Source organism: Sebastes umbrosus, chromosome 16 (assembly GCF_015220745.1).
Source record: "Sebastes umbrosus isolate fSebUmb1 chromosome 16, fSebUmb1.pri, whole genome shotgun sequence".
In the NCBI taxonomy this organism is placed as follows: domain Eukaryota; kingdom Metazoa; phylum Chordata; class Actinopteri; order Perciformes; family Sebastidae; genus Sebastes; species Sebastes umbrosus.
Window position 1 is genome coordinate 29,846,799 of NC_051284.1, and position 22,592 is coordinate 29,869,390.

A 22,592-nucleotide genomic window follows, 5' to 3' on the forward strand; every position below is an offset into this window, starting at 1 on the left:
CTGAATGCTGAATGGCGTCAAAGAATTCAATTTGCGGATCTTCAAGTGAACTCAGTGACATTTTCCCTCTTTCAAGATGTTTTCATCTGTAAAAGGTCACAGGATTATCTGATGGTAAAGATTACTGAGAAAAGGTCTTCATACGGTATAAAAGGTTCGAGTGAGATCTTCTATTTACCAATCCTAAGAACTGCTCACCGAAGTTTCTATTTCTACTTTCTGTATACATGTTACATGTTACATATTACAACTTCTATACTGTTAAGCCAATGTTACCAACTGCTGGCGGACTATACAACGTACAAAGGTATACTTAGTTGGGGTGTCACAATTTTGATTCTAAATCGAAAATCAACCTAAATGAGCTGTCGATTTCGACCTTCGAAATCAAGAAGCAGGATCGGCGATTGTCCCAGTATTTTGTTTTCTCTCCACCCCCGCGTATTTGTGCACATCCGGAGGAAAAAAAATTACACTTTGAAGATGACAGCTTAGCTTGCTGGTAGCCTGCAGCTGCAGTTTTCGAGACAACAATGACTTCCCTGTCTGCTACTTCAGCGGCATCTTAGCTTGCTCACCCGCCCACTGCTTTAGCGATGTCTTAGTGCTCTCACCTGCCCTCTGCTTAAGCGGTGTCTGGGCACACTCACCCGTCTGCTGCTTTAGCGATGTCTTAGTGCTCTCACCTGCCCTCTGCTTAAGCGGTGTCTGGGCACACTCACCCGTCTGCTGCTTTAGCGATGTCTTAGTGCTCTCACCTGCCCTCTGCTTAAGCGGTGTCTGGGCACACTCACCCGTCTGCTGCTTTAGCGATGTCTTAGTGCTCTCACCTGCCCTCTGCTTAAGCGGTGTCTGGGCACACTCACCCGTCTGCTGCTTTAGCGATGTCTTAGTGCTCTCACCTGCCCTCTGCTTAAGCGGTGTCTGGGCACACTCACCCGTCTGCTGCTTTAGCGATGTCTTGGCGCACCTACTCGTCTGCTGCTTCAGCGGTGTCTCAGCGCACTCACCCGCATGCTGCTTCAGCGATATCTCAGCGCACTCACCTGCCCTTTGCTTTAGCAGTGTCTCAGCGCACTCACCGCCCTCTGCTTCAGCGGTGTCTTGGCGCACTCACCCGTCTTCTGCTTCAGCCGTGTCTCAGCGCACTCATCTGCTCTCTGCTTCAGCGGTGTCTTGGCGCACTCACCTGCCCGCTGACAATAAATCAAATTAGTTGTGCAACCCTGGTATAATTACCATAAACAAATGAAACCATGCTTCAGATGGCTAGTAGCCTTCACCTCATACCTGTGGTATCACTGATCTCAAAATGAACAACACGTTCTTTATATGTGCTTCCTCATCATTTTATTCTTTCTCTTTGGTTTTAATGAAAAATAGAAGAAGACAGATTGAGGGATTGATTTGACCACCAATAAGTGAGATTAGAAAAGTCTTTTTTTATTGTAGGTCTGTTCACACTGATAAAACAGCGCCCTCTTCCTGTTTCTTTTATCATTAAGCAATTGAGTAGATTCCCCACAAGATCCAATCCGCTGCTCCAGAGTTTAAACTGTGGTATAGAGGCCAGAAAGGGTTTTGTTAGCTTAATTACACTTTCACAGTCAAATTGATGGTGATATATTGAAGTTGAAATGCTAAACGTCACACTTTCAGTACCACCATTGTTTCCGTCTCCTTGTCATTCAGTCCAGAGCAGAAGTTCCCAGAGGATGAGGATTGTTTTTGGGGATAAAGTCAGTCCCTTCGTGTGGTTCAGAGGGAAGAGTTCCCACCTTTGTGCAGTCTGGATTCACAGGCCTCGCTCTGCTGCGGCTGCTCTTTAATGGCCTCCTCCACTCTTGTTCTCACATGTTCTCTTTAGTTTGGGCTCAGAAAATGAATGGGCACTTCCTTCAGCATAAAGTGGAGAGCAAGCGCGTCCGCTTCTTCCGGCGGTTTGGTCGGTAATCATCACCTCTCAGTTTCTGAAGATTTGCTAAGCGTCGTGTTTGGAAACCACTTACTGTATCATTTGTTCAAACTCTGTCAGTTTTAAATCTACTAAAGATGGTTGAGCGGGCGCAGAGCCAGCCGGAGTGGAAGCTAGAAGTGTGTGTGTGTTTGTGTCGTATCATGTCAGAAAGCCTGAGTGCTCTGTTATCCATACAAACAGTACGTTTCAGCAACTCTGAGTCTGTGTGTTAACATGTTTGTGCATGCTGCATATCAGTCTGTGTGTTAGTGTAGAGGTTGTTCTTATGTCATCCAGGTTACTATACAGTAGCTCTGCTTGGAAAGGCCCTAAATGACTCAGTGTGTGTGTGTGTGTGTGTGTTCATGTGCTGTTGTCCTATCTTTATGAGGACCTATTTGAATTATAGACCTTGAGATGGAGGACATTTTGAAATGAAGGGACTTGTTCTAAATGTGGGGGCCCTTTGGAAAATTAGGACATGTTGGAAATCACTTAAAAAGAGCTGTTCCTCTAACCTTACCCTTAACCGAACTGTAACCTTAGAATCAGTGTTGTTGCCCTTAAGAGGTGAGGGAATGCATTATACACTTACTGAGCAGAAGTACACTGTGTGTGTGCACAGAGTAATCTCAAGGTGAACTGGAGAAATTCTTACAAACACAGTCATGATAAGTGTGTGTGTTTAGTGTCCTGTACATAGTTACTTTGCTGAATGATAGATTCTGTTTTACTGCAGCTATTATGGAACCATAACCTGCTGCAAGTCAATGTATTTCAATGGAGCCGATCTATTCAATTGAGTTCTATGTTTATATACTACATACATTATACAGTAAACTGGAATTTGAATTCTTGTTTAAGTTTTGAGCAATTTGTTGCTGCATTAAAATCCAGCTGTTTGAGTCAGTTTCGGCCTGATATCCCATTCAGTATCGGTATCGGTGCATCCCTACTTGGCATCTTGCGTAGGCTTTTCCATTGGTCAGGTTCATTCTACTCTACGTTTATACTACTCACTGATGAATACCTGAATGCACCATAAAACAAGTGACGAGCATAGATTTAGGATCCCTGAGTCTGCCAAAAAATCATCAGTTGTCACATTTTAAGTTTTTTGGACTTGAAATGTGGACTTTAAAGTGTGTGGTTTTGAAATGGGCCCCATCATTTGGTACAGCGCCCCCACCACTCTTAAGATAGTAAATTAGAGTACGAATGCCACAGCAATGACGACTAAAGAGTTCATTTATCACCAGTAAAGGAATGCTCTGTGACGCAGGTTTCTCCTTGGTCGCACCAAACTAGGTAGGTGGGGAGTTTTGGCGTTGTTGAAGCTCCAATCGGTGGTTTAAGATTACATTCCAAAACAGAGTAATTAGTATTTGATCAACGCCCCTGTGATGCCCTGCAGGATCAACTGTGCGGTGGTTAAAAACTCGTAGAGAGCCGTTCAACTCTTATTTTTACAGCCTGCCAAGATAAAGTGCTGGATTGCTGAGCAGCTCCAGACTGTCTGTGGGACTGTGAGTCTGTGGGAGTGGCAGACTGAAGACTGGCTCCTAATGCTAGACGCACAGGTGTACATGTGAACCCTAACACATGTGTCCACCTCACCAGTCTACGCCAAACTGCATCACAGCTTTGCATGCAGACACAAACACACACACACACACACACTTGACTGTCATTAGAGCGCCCACTCACGCTCACACACACCCTTTCCTCCCTCTCATTATCAATGCTCTCTGGCACCAAACGCCACGTAAGAGAAGACCAAAGCAAAGCACCCTCATTACTATCTGAGGCTAATACAATAACTACCACGTATGTCCCCCTTTTGTCTCTCTAAGTCTCTGTCCCGACCTCAGCAGAGTCACGCTGACTGCAACGCATCATCATATGTTATAGTCCTACTTTTATCTAGTAGTTGTAGTACTTGTATTTGTGTTGGTTTGTAGTATTCATTTGACCTGCTGATACAACACTATAACAGGACATACAACATGAGTGGCTGGACCATCAGACTTATTATTAAGGCGAGACACTACAGGCAGAAACATCGTTGTTCATGGTCAATTTTGAGATTTAAATAATACACAATATAAGCTTCAATAACATAATGAGGATCAGACACTTACGTAATTCACTGGAGTCCCAGTTAATGTGAAAATGTCACAGTTTGATTTGTAGCCATGTCTGTAAGTCAAAGAACTGTTGTTTATATAATTTGATTTGAGGTGTATCTTAATTAGCTAATTATCAACCATCATTATTGCCCCAGAGCTTTCCACTGGGTTCCCATTAGTAATGCTGAAATATTATTAATTTGTTTCATGCAGAGAGAAGCTGAGAACCAAACCACCCGTTTCAAACATTCACCCTGAGGGCTCATTTTCTTCTGTTGTGTTCAAGAGCTGATGTGGAGCAAAGGTAAGCTAAAAACACTGACGACTAATTTCCTTCAGCTCTCTCGTCCTAGTATCATATCCAAATCAACTCAATGCAAGCGCATCCCATATTATTATAATATATAATATAATTAGATTAAATGATTCAGAACTGCTGCATGCATATAAGTAACTTCAACAGGTGGCATTATTGGGATTGTTGTTAACGTTTTTACCACTAGACCAAAAGAGAAAAAGTGACTTTTGCTTTGGAAAATATCTAAATTGATTTAGTAAAGATGTTTTATTTTCAGCATGTATGTAGTCAGAGATGTCCTGAAGTCAAATATATCAGGATCATTGTCAGGAGTTATTTACTACATTTTATTCAGCAGCTCAAAAATCAAAGAATAAAGACATTTCTCTCACAGATTAGTGGCAGAACGAGACGTAGTCACACGTGTATACTTCCTGTACTTCCGTGCGGTTGAGCCGGCCGTCGCTCTCATCTCCGTGGTCAAATGGGCCGACGCTACGACTGTAGAGCACCCAGATACTGACATTTATGTTCTCTGCATTGAAACGGGCCGATGGAGCTGACCATGGATGGATAAAGAGAACGGAGCTGACGGGAGAGCTAGAGACCACCTTGGAGAAGTTACAGGAAGTAGACACGTGGGACTACGTCCGGTTTTCAAAATAAACTGTTAACAAAGGGAACTGTAGATACAAAATACAGATATGGAAATAAGATTGATTAGATTATATTCACCAGAAGTATAAAACATTACATGTCCCTTGTAAATTAAAAAGAAAATGCCACTAATCTGTGAGGGAAATGTCTTTATTCTTTGATTTTGGGGTTGCTGGAAAAAATGTAATAAATAATGTCTGACAATGATCCTGATATATTTGACTTCAGGACGTCTCTGACTACATACATGCTGAAAATCAAACATTCTTACTGGATTCATTTAGATATTTTCCAAAGTGAAAATCCCTAGAAGTGTATGATTCAACTTCTTCCCCATGGTCTAGTGTTAAAAAAGTTAACAAATATCATAATAAATCATAAAATCAAATCGCAATACTTAAAAAATCACAATACATATCGAATCGGCACCAAAGTATCCTGATAGTATGGAATCGGGGAATAAGTGAATCGTCCCAGTCCTGTTATTTCGCCTTTTGGGGACATACTGTAAACGTAATAATTGTATAAAAGCCTCTGACCTGCACTCCAGACTACGTGAGATTTGGGTTCAACACTGTGTAGGTCAAACAGGCCTGACAGACGTCTACGGTTCTGTGTGTGTGGGAGACTACAAAGCGTGAGAACATGGAGGTTATCATTTGCTGCTTTGTAGTGTTGTTTTTGCATCGCTGCTCTCTATATTCTGACATTTGCGAACGGCCCGGTGGAGGTCAGACAGTGTAACGGTGATATACTGTTGTGTGTGTGTATCTGATTTACTGTGTGTGAGAACGTGGAGCCTGTCATTTCACAAAACCACATGACTGGCGCTAAAAAGAGGCGGAGGAGGGGGATGTATGTGTACAGAGGCGAGGGGTGGGGGGGGGTTAAGACCACATTTGGATATGTTAAGAAGTCCTTGAAGGGTGGTTATAATCGTCAGATATACCAGTCTGACTCATTGTTTACGGCTCGCGACAAATGCCCGTGTGTACTGTAGCCTTCCATTCATCAAGCTACCATTGCTGATTAGGCCTTCGCTGAGTTATGGTGGGAACCAGTAACATTTCCTCCCTCATGTAGACCCGGGTTCCTGCTGATAACAAACAACCGCACAAAGCCCTGCTGTGTGTACGTGCACTACAGCCAGTGTTGTGTTGTCATTGCGGAGAGAGAATGGTGCATTTGAAGGCCCTTGTTGTATTCATATTGGTATTAATAGATTTATGAGACATGGAGGACCCTTATATAAACCAGGAAATACACATCAGAAGGAGGTTCCTCCCAGCGCCACTTATTCTATTTTCTATTCAATCACAGTCCGTGTCAACACGTGGGCGAGCTTTGAGTGTGTACTTGTTAACTCCAGTTGTGGGTTTGATACATATACTATTATTAAACACAGTATTTCATTCTGTACTTCCTGTGACTTCCGTTCTATTTTCATATCATCTTGTTTCCCACAGGTCCCACTCTCTTTAAGAAATCATTTTAAAGCACATGTTCAATGACAAAAGTTCATATCTTTGGAAGTTTCCTTGAAGTGGTGAGGTTACTCTTTGCAAAAGATGAGATCAGGAAAATGGCCTAAACTTCAGTGTTGAGGTGACAGCAGATAAGTGTAAAGAGACTCTTGGCCAGACTTGAACCAGGAGGTTGTTATTACAGAGTCAGTGGCTCAAAACATGAGAATACCTCTTTACAGGAACATCTGACAAAACTGTTTTACAACCCTTCATTGTCTTTTAGCCATACTACTACTAGAGACGTGGCTCTGTGGATGCCAATAGTTGGTCTCTCAGTCCACCATCTTGGTCCAGATTGACTTATCTCAACAACTACAATCATTTCGACTTTCAGGGTCCCCAGATGATACGACTCGGGTGATCCTCTGACTTTTCCTTTTCCATTTTTGGTTCCCTGTCTTTATACTTTTTAACACAACGCTTAAGTTGTATAAGTAAAACGGCATATTAAGGCCATTGTAGGAAAAGAAATACCGAATATTACCCCCCAGAAGGAGGAGGAAATAAAACTCAGAATTTCCAAGATTAAAGTCGTAAATTTACGATATTCTCTGATCTTAAAGTCACAAATTAACGTGGAAAAAAACTTGTATATTCTCTGAGATTAAAGTGGTAATTTTGCGAGAAAAAACTTGGATATTCTCTGAGATTAAAGTGGTAAATTTACAAGAAAAAACTCAAAAATTTACGAGAAAAAAACTTGGATATTCTCTAAAATGAAAGTGGTAAATTTACGAAAAAAAAACTCTAAAATTTCTGAGAAAAAAACTTGGATATTCTCTGAGATTAAAGTCACAAATATGCAAGGTTGGATCAACCTCATCACAACACAGCTGCTGCCGCTTGCCATGTATTAAACCTGCAGTGGATGACCTCATCAAATTATACTTTGCAATCAGATATAGTAATAAGGAAATACCAGAATCACCAGATTATCATAAGCATCTTTGAAGAGACATTGCTGTGAAATTGGGCCGATTCAGAAGAAAACGATTTACTGATTTGAGTTTTTTCTCACAAATTTTCGACTTTAATCTCAGAGTATCCGAGAATTTTCTCGTAAATTTATGAGTTTTTTCCTTGGAATACAGCCCCCCTCCACCGGCTCTGTAATATTTTTTTTTACCTACAATGACTCTAATACACCGTCGTATATAAGTACCTTCTATAAGTAAAACTACAATTCTAATACATACTCTGATTTATTGTACTTTATACTATACCGTCTGTATATCTGTGTGGGTTTTATGGCTTATTATATATATATTTTTTATGTGTGTTTATATTACATTTTACTTTATTGCTGCACTCTATCAAAGTTAATTTCCTTTGGTTGCTGCATTGACTTGTTTTCCTCCACAGGGACCAATAAAGTTTCATCTCCTGCCTTCATCTCTCCTGCAGCCACTCCTCCTGCAGCCCGTTTCTCTGAGTGATAATATGTTCTTTCTCGATCTGCCAAGTTAAATAACCCTTTAAACTGTATAATGCATTAATGAAGACAAATGGATCTGTGTGTAAGAGAAAGAGAGAGAGAGAGAGAGCTCCTCTCTCCTTCTGTTCCTCTCTCAGTCTGCTGTGTTTGGTTTGGTCTCCAAGCACCCAGATCATGTTTGGCGGCGGCTTAAAACGAAACACAAAAAAATATCTTTGCACTCAAGGTGCTTTTGGAGAGGTTGAGCCCTGTTTGTTCACCTGTGTTGTGTTGTGCCTTTTGGGTACAACAATCACTGCAGTGTCTGCCGGGAACATTAGCTAAGATCTTTTGTAATCCAGACTAATTACCACGAGAGACCTCCACTGGAGCAGCTGATCACGTGTTCAGCTGCACTGTGCTGTTTGGCTTCTGGCAAAATGCATAAACCTGCTGCAAGTCAGTGAGGGTTTGATCACCGGTGCATTGTTGCCATTTCTGCAAAATGATCTAGTAATGTGCAAAATGATCTGGTAAAGATTATACTGTATAATGTAATAAGGCGATAAAGATATCAGTACAGTATGTTTACATGCACACAAGAAACCAGGTTACACAGGTAATCAGAGAACGAGTCTGCACGCTGATCTGTCAGCAGATTTCTCCCCTAACACCCAATTTATTTTGGAAGCATTACTTATTTTAAACAGCGCATAAACATATTTTATGAATCATTTTCTTATTAACAGTGATGACACAGCATGAAAACTGGGATATTTGTCAGTAATCAGCACTGGAAATTGACGTAGAAGTTCAGGTTAACGACTGTTCACGGGAATTTGCAAGCAGCACGGAAAACTGCCGGGACTTTACATTTTTGGCAGTTTTGCAAGCCTAGGTAGTGTCGAGTGTTGATGCAAATTTGTTTTAACACCACTAATTTCTTTAACGTAACTTGCAATTTTTAGCTTATAGAGGGTTTTCACGTGAAACTTGAAAATCTAAGGAATCCATTGGCACCAACCGTGTCATACTAACTTGTCGCGTTCCAAACTTTCACAAAATGTTGGCGTTTTCGGCGTAAATTTTACCCACGAGTCTCCCCTTTACAGACATGCCCACTTTATGATAATCACATACAGTTTGGGGCAAGTCATAGCAATAAATATATACATACATTTGCATAAAGCAGCATATTTGTCCACTCCCGTGTTGATAAGAGGATCAAATGCTAGACAAATCTCCCTTTAAGGTACATTTTGAACAGATACAAAATGTGTAGTTATTCGCAATGAAATATTTGAATGGGTTGCCAGCCCTAGTATATACAGTATGCATTAGTGCGTGTAATGATGCCTTATTTCATCCAACCACTCTGTTGTCACGGTGATACTTTCCCTGTCTGAAGCCTCTGATTTTACAGTCATGTCGAAACTTGATTAGAGACACAGTTATGTGTATACATGGCCAAGAAATCAGCTTTCAGCAGGAGATAAGATATAACAACAGAGGCAACGTATAACAAACCAACGCCAAAGACTGTATTGTTAAATCTACAGCTCTTAATAACTCTTAAATAAGCATTTTCTTCTATAACCTACTGTACGAACAAAACATTCTAATGTATTTTCCTAGTCTACAGCGGTGTGAGAGAACAGAAGTGGCTGCTGGTGCTGGTAGCGGCTAACAACAGGACAGGCCTGATTAGCGAGACACAGAGGAGCGCTGGCTCGGCATTCCCAGCTGCCTCTGTCCCGAACACACTGTCAACAGCACATCAGCAAACCCCCCAACACCACCCTCCCAAAAATCACCCTCCAGAGAGGTGACACACATCCAGCGTCCTCCAGACCTGGGTGGTAGCTAGCAGCAGGGTGGAGGGGACAACATGCTGAAGTGCTCCTGAGCAACAGTCACAACCGGGGATCAATAAACCCCTCTAACACAGGTTACTGTAGTCTTTATGCTAAACTAGGCTAATCTCCTCCTGGCACGGATCTGTACTCACCGCACAGACATGAGAGTAACATCGCAGCATGTAAAGGCTTCTAACTTTACAAAGTATAATTAACTCTTTAATTCCTTTTTTTTTTTAAATGTCCTTTTTGAGCCGGATCTACTTTTCTAACCCTCACACATGTTTACAGTCAACCTAGCTGTCTGGACCACATTTCCTGTCCATCACACATCAGTCTTCTCCTACATGCACTCCATCCATCCATCCTGCAAATCTGACAACTTTATTGTCCATTACACTGACAACATATGGACATCTGTCTCTGGCATAACAACACAGCGGTTTAAAATAGATTTAAAAGCGGGGGCCGACAGATTTACAGTACATGACATAAATAACATTAGATCCTTACAACCCAGCAGACACCATATGAACCAACAGGTGTTTTCCTCCCTGGTATTGTTCAACCACACTCACACATCCATGTCCACGGGCTGCGTGGGCACAACCTAATAGATATTGATTTTTTAAAAATACAGCAATTACTGCTTTACAGGCTTCAAAATCAGTGACTTTAAAATGGTTTCGGTGCAAATTGGAATAACATTAAGATCAATATCACACCTGAAAATAAATCAGAAACAGTATTGAACATTTAAAGGGACTGTAACTTTTTAAGCGTATAAATGTACCGGGTCGGGACACATGCGCGCTCGCATATGCGCGCTACGTGTGGCCGGCGTCCCCGCTCCTCTGCCTGCCTGCCTTCACTCGGACAGCGCGCGCGTTCTCGCGTACTCGCTCCACCTCTAGACGTGAACGCACGCTCACTCCACACTGCAGAAGAGTTAGTTTAGCTCTGAGAATATCTAGTGAATGTACAGTGGACGTTTGTGCAGAAATAACTGCTGCAGCTCCTCCAGACCAACAGAGGTTTTCCGTGTCTTGTGAAGTGACGGGGCTCCGCAGAGAGAAACCTTACCGTCTTGTTACTGACTTGTCTCCCTGCTCTCTCCGGCTGCGGGCGGAGGGAGACGAGTTTCTCGCTGGGGAGCCCCGCTGCCTCAGCCTGCGCTGAGGCAGGAGAGGCAAACACAGTATCAGCATTGATTCATGGAGAGACCTCCGTCTGGTCAGCTAACATTACTGCCAAGCAGCTGAAATATAGAGTGATATTGTGGTTTTAGCTGACGTGTGTCACCTCACTGTTTTGAGCGATGCTCGTTCATGTCCATTTAGAGCAAGCAAGCACGAGCCCGACGCTGACTTTCGTTGATTTCACGGCCACAGGTGTTGCTGTTAACAAGCATTTCTGAAAGTTACAAATAGTCCCTTTAAGAGCTAAAACGTGAACAATCCTCACCGATCACTGCTCTGTTTCTGTTGAATGATCTGCAGGATTCTTTGATCAGAAGAATCACCGTGTTGTTCTTAGGAAGTCAGTTGTATCAGGGGATATTTGTCTTCATGCTCTCCTTGTTACCCGTCACTCTGAAAAGCTGTGAGCGTGGAGATGAACAGTTCAAACCCCGGAGTCAGATCATCTCCGCTTCGAGTCCTTTTGAACCACGTGAGGTTTCATTTGATTTGGTTGGTGTTTGCCATCTTACAGTAGGTGATAGAATTGTGGGTTTTATGACACAAGATGATAGAGATAGTTCATGCACAGATAGACTGATAGATAGTGTTCATGCACAACACTGATGGTTGTAGTTTCTTAGTTAGTTTTATTGGTTAGTATTCTGTTAATGGTCATAGCTCTTAACCTTCACCAGAAGTCGTCTATTCGGCAATTTACTACAAATTACAATTGTTCTACCAAGCTACAAACTTCTCAGAGGCTCCTTAAGCCTACTGGTGGTGAGTACTTGATACCCACAAGAAGTATTTTCAGTGGAATATACCTTTAACCATTAATGAAGTTTGCAGCAGTTGCTGTAGTAGACCGTCTGATCAGACGCCGAGGCCATGCCAGGCGAAGTCAGGAGCCTTGAAGGAGTGAAATGTAATCTGCGGCGAGGTGGAGAGGATGTTCTGCCAGTCAGCCACTCTCTTATTAGGACATGTGGGACCAGCTGTTTGTGTATGTTTGTTCCTTCGCCTCGCTGAACGCCTGAAGAGAGAGCGCTTCAATGCTTGTTTGGCTGCAGACGGTGCAGAGCTCAACACAAACTAATGCACGCAAGCAATTCCCAGCAGTCAAACAACACATGTGGAAACACAACCTGGCGAGCAGATCGTCACGTAAACACACTTGTAGTACGTTTGGCAGCGTCATAGCAACCATCTCTGTTTCTACTAGTCGCGGTTCATTGCTCCCGTTGGCCTCTTGCTGGTTGTGATCCGTCCAGGCTGCTGTTGAAGATATCAGGGCTGCTCGTCACTCGGAGGCGGTTCGGCCTCGCAACACTCGGTTGGACTTCCTGCTGAGAAGCTGGTTAGCTGCTACGCTGAGCGTGTTAGCACTTGCTGACCTGACTTCACATCAGCTATTCTTCCTGATTGCTCAAACTCTGTATCACAAGCAGAAACTTCACATCTGTTTTTCCCTTCCTTTCAAAGTTTAAAGTTCATAAAACTCTCAAAAGATAAGAATAATTCACAAAACGAATCTTATCTATTACTGTACTTTAATTCAGCAGAAATATGGAACCAACAATGGAGCAGAAATTAGTAAAAAAGAATACAATAAACCATGAAAAGAGTGTGAAAGTTCATTCAGATTAAAGTAGAGATGCACCGATCGATGGACCACCGGTCAAAACCGGCTGATTGTCAGCTGATCAGCCATGACCGGTGACCGGATGATCAGTCTCATATATCCGCCGGTCAGATTTACACACATATGCCACATGATGGTCTTACGTCGCGCACACAGCAAGAATAAAGCAAGAACTATATTCCAATATATTGAAGAGTCAAACGACGCGCACAGAGCCTGATGAAGAAAGCCTGGGTTAACAAAGAAAGTTGATAATCACCGTTGTGATACCCGTTGTCTCTGATCGGGGTTTTGTCGATCCAGCTAACGCAAAGAAAGTCTGGCTCTGTCCTACTTGCTTTGTAATACTCAGGTGGACCTTGAGTAAGAGCTTTTTTTGCAAGATTCCCATTGGTCCTTCAGTATTTTGTTTCATACTTTCCATCCTACAGTATGTTATCCTGTCAGGACATGTTTTACCCAAAGATGTCATCAGTCCATCATGAGCCAGGGAGGTCACGATTTACCAACAATCTCATCTGTAACTAGAAGGGCACTCAGAGAGCGCAGACCTCCACGAAGGCCATTTTCGTAAGTGTAAAATAATGCATGATTCGGATCCGCTCCAAAATGTAATGGGTCCTTTATTGGCTCATGCTTCACCCTTCCACCAAGTTTCATTAACATCGGGTTAGTAGTTTTTCCGTAATCTGACTGACAGCAGACCAAAAAGCCAACAACCTGAAAAACATAACCTCCTTGGTGGAGGTGTAGTATTAGCACAGTGGCATAACAGGATAAATATGTGTGTCTCACCAGTGTTGTAGATCCCTGTCTTTTATCCTGCGGTATAACTGACCACCAAGACTCAATAACTAAATACACCAAAAAGGGTTTTAATGTTAAGTTGCTGTGTCGAACCCTTTGAGTAAAGAAGAAGGTTTTTATGGTGATGAACCTGCACACACACAATCACATCAATGCATGTATGCATTCACACATACATACACATCCATGCATGCAAACATTTGTACACACACGCACACACACTTCGTCCAGACTATGCTCCCCCCGACACACACACACACACACACACACACACACAGATCTAACACACTGTACAGATTTTCCAGAGAGCTCCCCTCTGACGCCGGCTGAAAATAGCTCCATCTCGTCGGTGTGTGAAGTGTCCGGGCTCTCACAGCTGATTGTGCGGCCCGGAGAGAAACGGTGTGAGGCTGTGGGATGTGACAAGAGCGCCGCCGTGGGTGGAAACTTCTCTTAAAGGAACATTCCACCCACTAATCTTCTCTTCGATATCGTCAAGTGTTGAAGCTCCCTCTCAGCTGTGGGCCGTACAGTACGTGGGGAAAGTTCAGCCGGTGTTGACTTTTAGCTGCTCTACAGACATTCTAGTCTGACGAAGCACTTGCAGCTTGAAAATAACTATTCTTGATTGTATATTTGCTTTAAAAGTTATTGGAAAAAGAAGAATATTAGTCCAACAAAAGGTGATAATCTGCAACTCAAAGAAAACCTAGTTTTCGCTGTTGATATTTTAGTTCAGTTAAACATTCCTTTTAAAGGGATAGTTCAGGTGTTTTGAAGTGGGGTTGTATGAGGTACTTATTCATAGTAGGTGTATACTTAGAGTAGATGACAGTTGGCGGGCCCCAAGTTTGGAGAAAAAGACAGGAGCACTGACACCGGAGCAAACCAATACAGCGCTGTGGACGGGGACGGCAGGAAAACATACTTTAGCCACCAAAAATCGATATCCTTTTAAGTGTACGATATACAATGGAAAGTATTTATTGTGATCAACTGCCTATATGGATCAAAAAGTGTTAATTTTTGGATCTTCTCATACATGACAACATGTGGGAAAACGTTTTAAAACTACGTTAGACTAATGTTAGTTGAATTTTTGTTTGTTTTTTTACTTTGCTCCCTCGATACTTCGCCTCGCAAACCGTCTGCTTTCTGTCTGGATGCCTGATGCTGCGTGCACATTGATATCGTGACAGGAAATGGAAAGACATCTCTGAATGAAAAACGAATGCGCACCCTCGTCAAGTGGACTGATAACGCCTGGTCACGTAATGCCCCCAAAGTGAATCTTTTTCCTATCCTCAACCGGCTCTGCGGCACACATGCAGACCGACGCCCGTCTCCCTCCATGCCACTACCGAGTTACCGGTTCTGCATGCACGCTTGCGCTGCAGAGCCGGCCAAAAACGGCAATGCTTATAGTGATCTATTTGACCCAGACAGACGTGATCACTATAAGCGTCTTGATCCACTATATTTAGATTATATTCACCGCTTTATCTTGCCATCAGACAGAGCTTTCCTTCTCCTTTCCGACGGGGAACTGAACTGAAAGTGAAACTAATCTATGCTCTCTCCAAAGCCAGCAGGCTCAGATGACAAAAACAGTACAGATACGTTTCACTTTCAGTTCAGTTCGCCGTCAGATATTCTATATAATATTCTAAATACAGTGTACACTTAAAAGGTCAATTTATTTTATGTGTCTAAAATCCGTTTTGCTGCTGCCCCCATCCACAGCAGTACATTGTATTGCTCTCTTGATGGTACTCCTGCCTGTTTCTCTAAACTGGGGGCGTGCCGACCGTCATCTACTGTAAAGAATACACCTACTATGGATCAGTCCCTCACACAACCCCACTTCAAAACACCCAAAATATCCCTTTAAGAGAGACTACGTTCTCACACTGTTAATGCATAAACACACACACATGCAGACAAATGATTAATTACCAAAATATGTTTAATATGATGTGTTTGTGCATGTAAGGGTGTGTGTGTGCGTGTGGTTGAGAGAGTGTTTGTTTGTATTATCAGCATGTGAACAACAGCAGCGCCGGATGCATCTATTATGAAAGCCTGAGTGGGTGTAAAGCGTCTTTACACAACACAGAGCAGCATCATCACCCACTGGAACAGCTACAGTTAGCAGCAGTATGAGTAGCATTGTTGCTAAAGCGTGAGAACGTCTCGCCGGTGTGTGTGTGTGTGTGTGTGTGTGTGTGTGTTGTCCTCCATGATCCAACCCCCCCCTCCAGCCTTTCATCATCCTGTTCTCACGCCTGTCAGGACTTCCTGCTCACGCCCAGCCGGCCACACCCTCTCTGCGTGGCTGACAGCCCGCCCGCTCGCTGTCACTGCAGCGTACGCGTCCTTGGCTTTAATCGTTACCGGCCCCTTTAATTGGTCTGTGTCTTTAAGATATTGTTATACATTATACACTCTGAAACGTGTTTTTATGAACTCTGTGTGGTGTCTTTTATTGTGGAAGGCGGTGAATGTGTTTGTACACAGTGTGGAGAGGTTGACATCTGCGGGTAACCGACACACTGCAGTGTTAGTGAACGCAGCACATATAATTATCTACAAACATGTTTGTTAAGTGCGGGCGTTGATTTACAGCGTAATAAATGACAGTAAAAATGTTTGATACGTATTTAATTTATGATGCATTATATAATCATCTGCACCTAGTCTTGAAAGTACTTTAATTGGATCACTAAAACAGACACAAAGATAATAAAATCTAATTATGTATACAGAGGAAATAATACACACCTTGCTTAGCCCATGCAAATCTGGTTTATCCATTCATTTATGTTTGTTTTGATCTATTACTAATCTTTTATAGATAGTCATAATAGTAGCATGAACCTGGTGAAACCTTGACAGCAACATTTAATGATCATACCAGTGTTTTTGCATATTTAAGCCATGTGTTGCAACACATATTATACTTGGCAAATCTCAATCTGTCCCAATCAACTTGCAGCACGGTTACTCGTTAAACTGAAAACGCAGGCGCATTGCACAGAGGAACAGAAGCCTACTTTGTACTTTCTACCAAAACCCACTCCTGTGCCAGTTTCTCCTCAACAAGTGCAAAGTAATAACGCACACGTAGACTATGTGTCCCCTCGTCACCGTACCCATAACACACTGTACTGTTGAAAGACTGGGATAAAAGCTGTCACCGTACAGACTCAACTCTTTGTCCCTGCTCTCTATTTCAATGTTCAACACCAAGCGCCGTCGTCTCCTGCTGTAACCATCAAAACTAAGCTAATTTACAATTTTAAACTGTAGTGGCCTATTTTCATTTTATGCTGTGTGTGTGTACGTGAATGTGATTTATGTGGCCGCCGTGCCAGGCGATGTTAAAGTGTATTTTTTATGTTACTGGGCATGTTGTTGCGGGTGTTCCTCTATCCATGCGCTTGATTAAAGCTGCAGTAGGCAGGATGTTTTTGGCATCATTGAGCCAAAATTCCATAATAACCTTTCAGCATATTGTAACTCAAGTGTTCTGAGAGATAACTAGACTCCTGCTCCTCCTCATGGCTCTGTTTTCAGGCTTTAGAACATCTAGCCCGTGACGGTAGACTTTGACCAATCACAGGTCATTTCAGAGAGAGAGCGTTTCTATTGGCTGTGCTCCGGTCATGTGACCGGTACTTGGCGTTCCTTCAAGCCATCTCAACCTGATCTCAACATGGCTGCTGGGTCACAAACGTTCTCATTTTCCAGCTAAACCGTGCACTACAGGATGATTCTGAGAACATCTGAGGAGAGAAAAAGGCATTAACGTAACAGAATATTGATTCATATCTGATCAGCGCTGCCTAGTTTGACCGTTTGGTCGGAGTTAGCCAGTGATTGACAGCCGGCTCTCATAGACGGCAGCTGGACAGCAGACCTCTGATATGCTCTTACTGATTGTTTTCCTCCGGTCTGTGAAATCTTGCAGATACCGTTAGGAGCACCGGAGGACACAGAGGAATATGATTGTTTTCAGTTTACCTGTTTCATGCACTACTGTCATGATATAGCGACCGTTTTATAAAAATAACTTTTCTTAATCATATTTGCTCCAATCTGCCTACTGATGCTTTAATGAAGCTGTTATCTTGCTTTTACTTGCAAACATCCTTACTGTGATATCCTATGCTTTGGAGAATGGCCACCAGTGGTTTAAAGTCTAGGAGATTTGTTGTAAGGGGACTAAAACACACCCAAACTTCAGAATGGTCCTTTAGGCCGTTATAAGTGAATATCTTTTAGTATTAAAACCATACGTTTTTTGCAGAAAGTGTCATTGGACATAACCGTCTTTCTTTTTTTTATTGCAACTCTAATAGTATCCCATAATCCTGCACTTCAAAAGATCTTTGGCTGCAGCTCTCATCATTTTTATCACCTCTTTCTCTCTCTCTTTTTTTTCCCTGTGAGAAACCGACGACATGACTCATTGTTGTGAAGGTGAGAAAATGAGTGAGAGATGACTGTGCGTTCACCGGCAGGCATGCAGCGACCACATGATTCTCAGTGATGTTTAACGTCTTCATGCAGGCCGGCTCTGCTTTATTGCCCCTGTGAGTGACCCCGGTGTAGTCGGGAGAGGCCGAGGCTATCATTAGCGGGACCTTTGGCCCTCCCCTTCACTCTGCAGCCGGGCAGCCAGCTGGTCCCGCACTCCCTCATTAGCTCCAGTCCATCTCGTCTCCACTTTACCTGCTGGTCATGTTACTACCCTCCTCTTATCGCAAACACCACGTAAGTGGCTCTCTTTAACCTTGCCCCCCCTCCTCCCCCGCCTCCTCCCTATCTTAATCTGTCTAATGTGTGTGTAAATAATGCTTGCGTGGTCCAGATAGCTTTTGTTTTACCATCAAACAAGCCCCGACCATGGGAACCTGGTCATTAATTACCATGTGATTCATGGTTATGGCTCTGTGTCTCGTCTTGCCACTAGTCTGTCATTAAGACTTTCCCAGACTTCCCATCCCGGCCTCTCCCAGCTAACAGCTCACCCACACCAGCAACTCAGCCCAGTTAAATCATCACCACCACCACAACACACACACACAATATCAGCACCTTCCCTTCCACACTTGTTTCCTTGCATATTGAAATTACTACGATTCTTCTGAGATACAATTGGGTGATTACAGCTGCAATAATAGGATTGTGTAGAATGTGAGTGCACGAGTTGAATATAGAAAACAATAAAATGGTTCAAAGTACATAAACAAACAGCTGCGAGAGTTAAACTGGTAAAACTTTTCATCTTGTAATAAGAAATAATCTGATAATCTACAGATTTACCTGCAGTTATGTGGAGGTGGAGCCACTACTGTCACCATCTCGGCTTTTGGCTGCATGTAAGAATGTAAATTTAAGTGACTTCAGCATTGGCTTCACTTTTCAGATAAAATACAGTGTGTTTCACCATTAAAAAATGAATTATGTAATCTCCATGTTGTATTGTCACCAAACCTAAATAAGGCTGGTTTTCTTAGTTACTAAAAAGATGACATTACAGCATATCAAGGTCCAGTTAGCTTAATCTTACGAGACAAAATCTGACATTTTGTCAACATTAGTGAAGCCTTTTCTTCTTCTCAGTCGAGATGTAAAGTTGGTTTACAATTTGAATAAATCAAAAAAGACCACTTCCAAGTCATTTCTACTGTAGATTGCGATCAAATGAAACTCCTGTAGTTTAAATGAGCGATGTCTCCAGTCTGTAGTACGTATTGTGGTTTTCTGAGGAGCCAAGTGTCAAACTGTTTAAATCTGCTTGTTAGAAATGTTGATTCTTTTGGGAAACCCAAGTATGAGTTCACACAAGAGTCGTTTTCCCTTTTTTTTCTGTTGTTGTATTGAAGTCTGAGGCTGCCACTCAGAGGAACAGAGGCGCTGCCATCAGTCTGCTGTCAGTTGCTTCATTCAGTTTGAGGTTTAGTAACAGCTACAAACTGGACGGGGATCAGGGCCAAGAGGCTGGCAGGAGTAATCTTACTGCCAACCCCCCAACTCTGCTCTCAGTGTGTGTGTTTCTGCTGCATGTGTCTACAGCGCTTATGGAAGCTCACTAATGACAAAACCGGTTGGGAAAAGGAGGGACGTACATTAACTCAAGATTTAAGTGTAATGTTGAACTATTTCAGCACAGAATAGGAAAATGAATCAACAATAATTTAGATAACTGACAAACGTTTACGTCATTTTTTGTTTTACGCAAAACTGCCCAAATTTCTAGTCGGACGAATGAGAAATTTGAAGACGTCACCCTGGACTTGGCAATTGTGATGATCAAGCATTTACATTTTATACTACTTAATACTTCTCCATTGCCTTTGCCAGGCATTTGTTGTACTTTTTTACTGTAAACATTTATTTGACAGCTGTAGTTACTTTCAGCTCGTTCCTAGGGCGTCAAATACTGCCGCTTTGTCACGGGCGTCAGCGTTTCATACCGCCGCACAAGGCACCCTTTAGCGCCGGTATGTGACGCACCGGGCTTTCCATTAACTATAATTTAAACCCATCCGCGGCAACCGTAAATGCTTTGGAAAAGTGCTGTGGTGACGTAGTTTAAAGAGCATATAAGAGACACACCAGGCGGGTGAGAGGTGAGGTGGATGGGTCCAACAAACACAGGGCTTTCATCAAGGAGGCCGCTGTTTGTGTCCCGTACGTTAAGCTTCACTTTGCAATCGGCTGATCATTCATGTCCCGCTTTCACAACGTCGTCACATTTTCACTTCACAAACATTTTGTTGACCGCTCTGCTTTCTCATTGGTATTCATTGGCGTAATGTATTTCACAGCCCTCGAGTAATTCATTATTTTATATGTATATTATAATATATTAGCAATATTTCTGAGCACAAAACAAATTCAGAAGGAAGTCAGTGTGTGAGCCAGGATTTGAGAGTACACACAAACACATTTGTAAGTGCAGAGAAAGTTTGATCGATGCTTTGTGGATGCAAAAGGAGTCTCGTTACTAGAGCTGCACGCCTGGCATGGAAAACTTTGGCAAGTTCTGCTGAAGCCCAAATGTTGGTAAATGTTCGCCATCTTACAGTCACAAGTGTTCAGAATCTGAGGAACAGACGGAGAGCTGATTTCAAACTGAGCGTTTTGCACAAACATTGTACTGTGTTTATAAAACTTGCAAGTTTGAATTAGCTTTTTGCTCATTCAGCAGTTTTGGCATTAATAACCCTCCATAGATTTCTTGGCTGTGTGTGTTTGTATACTGTATGTCTGTGAGTGCTTGGTGTTTTTTTTGTGTGGGTGTTGCTCCAGCTGCCCCAGACTGTAACTTACTCTACCCACAGTCTGTACCCACACACACACTCACACACACGCACACACCCACACACACACACACACACACACACACACACACACCCTACTTGACCCCCTCAGCCCAAACAGTTGCTCACGTCACTTCAGTGAAGGCGAGAGAGAGCAGCCAGACTGTAAACGCTCTGCTCGATCATCAAATGATATTGGCAAACAAATCCTGGTTTCAGGTGTCTCCACGTCTCACTTTGCTCAGTTTGTGAGGTCCTGCTGTCCGTGTGCCGTGTGTGTGTGTGTGTGTGTGTGTGTGTGTGCGTGTGCGTGTGCGTGTGTGTGTGTGTGTGTGTGTGTGTGTGTGTGTGTCGGCATGGACATTAGCACACTGATTTTTAACTGTAATTCTTTCAGCTCTTAGCAGAAAGTCGAAGCACTTCTGAGAGATTTAAAGTATTAGGAAATTTAACTGTTGCAGCTTTTCAAAACGTCCTTTCACTTCATGTAGCAACTGTTATTTTATGTTCAGATCCTGCAAGAAAATGTCATCATAATTCAACGGATCCTCATAAAGCAGTTAAAAAAATTGATTCCTCACTCTTCGTGCAGTCTTTTTCAAAATAACCTCCCGTCTTCACAGGAAACAACGTAGTAAGGTTTAGGAGAAGATCACAGTTTGTGTTACAATAACTATAGAAGTGGCGTTACTTAAGTACGGAATCTACGTGACAAATAAGTCAGCGTTGATTTCTGGTTTCAGGACATGAACAGTGGTCTCCTGGGTGAACGTCTAGTGTTTTTGGATCCACCTGTCCACCCTGACCTCCTCCCTACATAGAATTGGTCGTACTTTATACTTCCTGGTTCATGATTACGTGGATAACATACAAATAGAGAGGCGACGTCCCTCCTCTTCCAGTGTGCCCATGGTAGTCGACGGCGCAAGACAAATACTTTTCAATGTCGTTTGAATTGTCCATGAATCACACATTTTGATGTTGGTCAATTTAAAAGCAATTATTGCAAGTCAAGAAAGTCTCAGTTTGTCGTCGTATCATTTAGTTTAGTGTGAAACCGCTCAGTGAACTACATCTCTCGTCTCGCACAACATACGGCACCAACACTAGCTAGCTAGCTAACTTAGCTATGTTCCACGTACAAATGAACCGTTATCTGACCTGATGTGTTTTATCCAGCGACTCCTGCTCTTTTTATCAGCCAGGAAGAGAAAGAAGGATCAGACGTGTTGCTGGTGTGAGTTCATCCCAGGAGGAAACACACAGACATCGTAGCTTCAGAGAGAGAGACGTCACTTACGGTACTTTGAGGTGTGTCGTCTTTCTAATGACGTATTTTCACAGTCTAATTCTTCAACAGTTTTACAACAAACAGAGACTTTCTTGACTTGCAAAATTATCTTTTAAATTGACAAACATAGGTGCAATTTAGGGTGCAATTCAAACGGGATCGAAAAAATGATCTGTCTCTCGCCGTTAACTACAGTACAGATTTGGTCCACCGGAGGGGAAGGGACTTTGCCACGAATTACATTAATTTCCATAGCTGCAAACAGTGTGAACAGCCTACATTATTACATTTATCGCATAAAAATATGAAACCAAACAACAAATAAATATCAGAAAAACACGATGGAGTCGCTTATGTACATACATCAAAATAGGGAAACTTGTATTGATAGTTTTCTCATTCAGTGCCGTCTCAACTAAAAAGTAAAAGTGAAACGCTCAGGAAAACACAGGAAGTATGAACACACACACACACTGTAAATACACTGATGCAAGAATGCGCCG

At 42.5% G+C, this 22,592-nt stretch overlaps 1 long non-coding RNA gene across 1 annotated transcript in view; it reads left to right on the forward strand.

Annotated features, from left to right (window-relative positions):
* LOC119504304 overlaps window positions 1-22,592 on the forward strand; it is an 82,476-nt gene that overhangs the window by 22,818 nt on the left and 37,066 nt on the right. The window contains exon 3 of the long non-coding RNA XR_005210539.1: window positions 4,300-4,390. This is a non-coding gene — a long non-coding RNA (uncharacterized LOC119504304). The remainder of the gene's footprint in view (window positions 1-4,299; window positions 4,391-22,592) is intronic.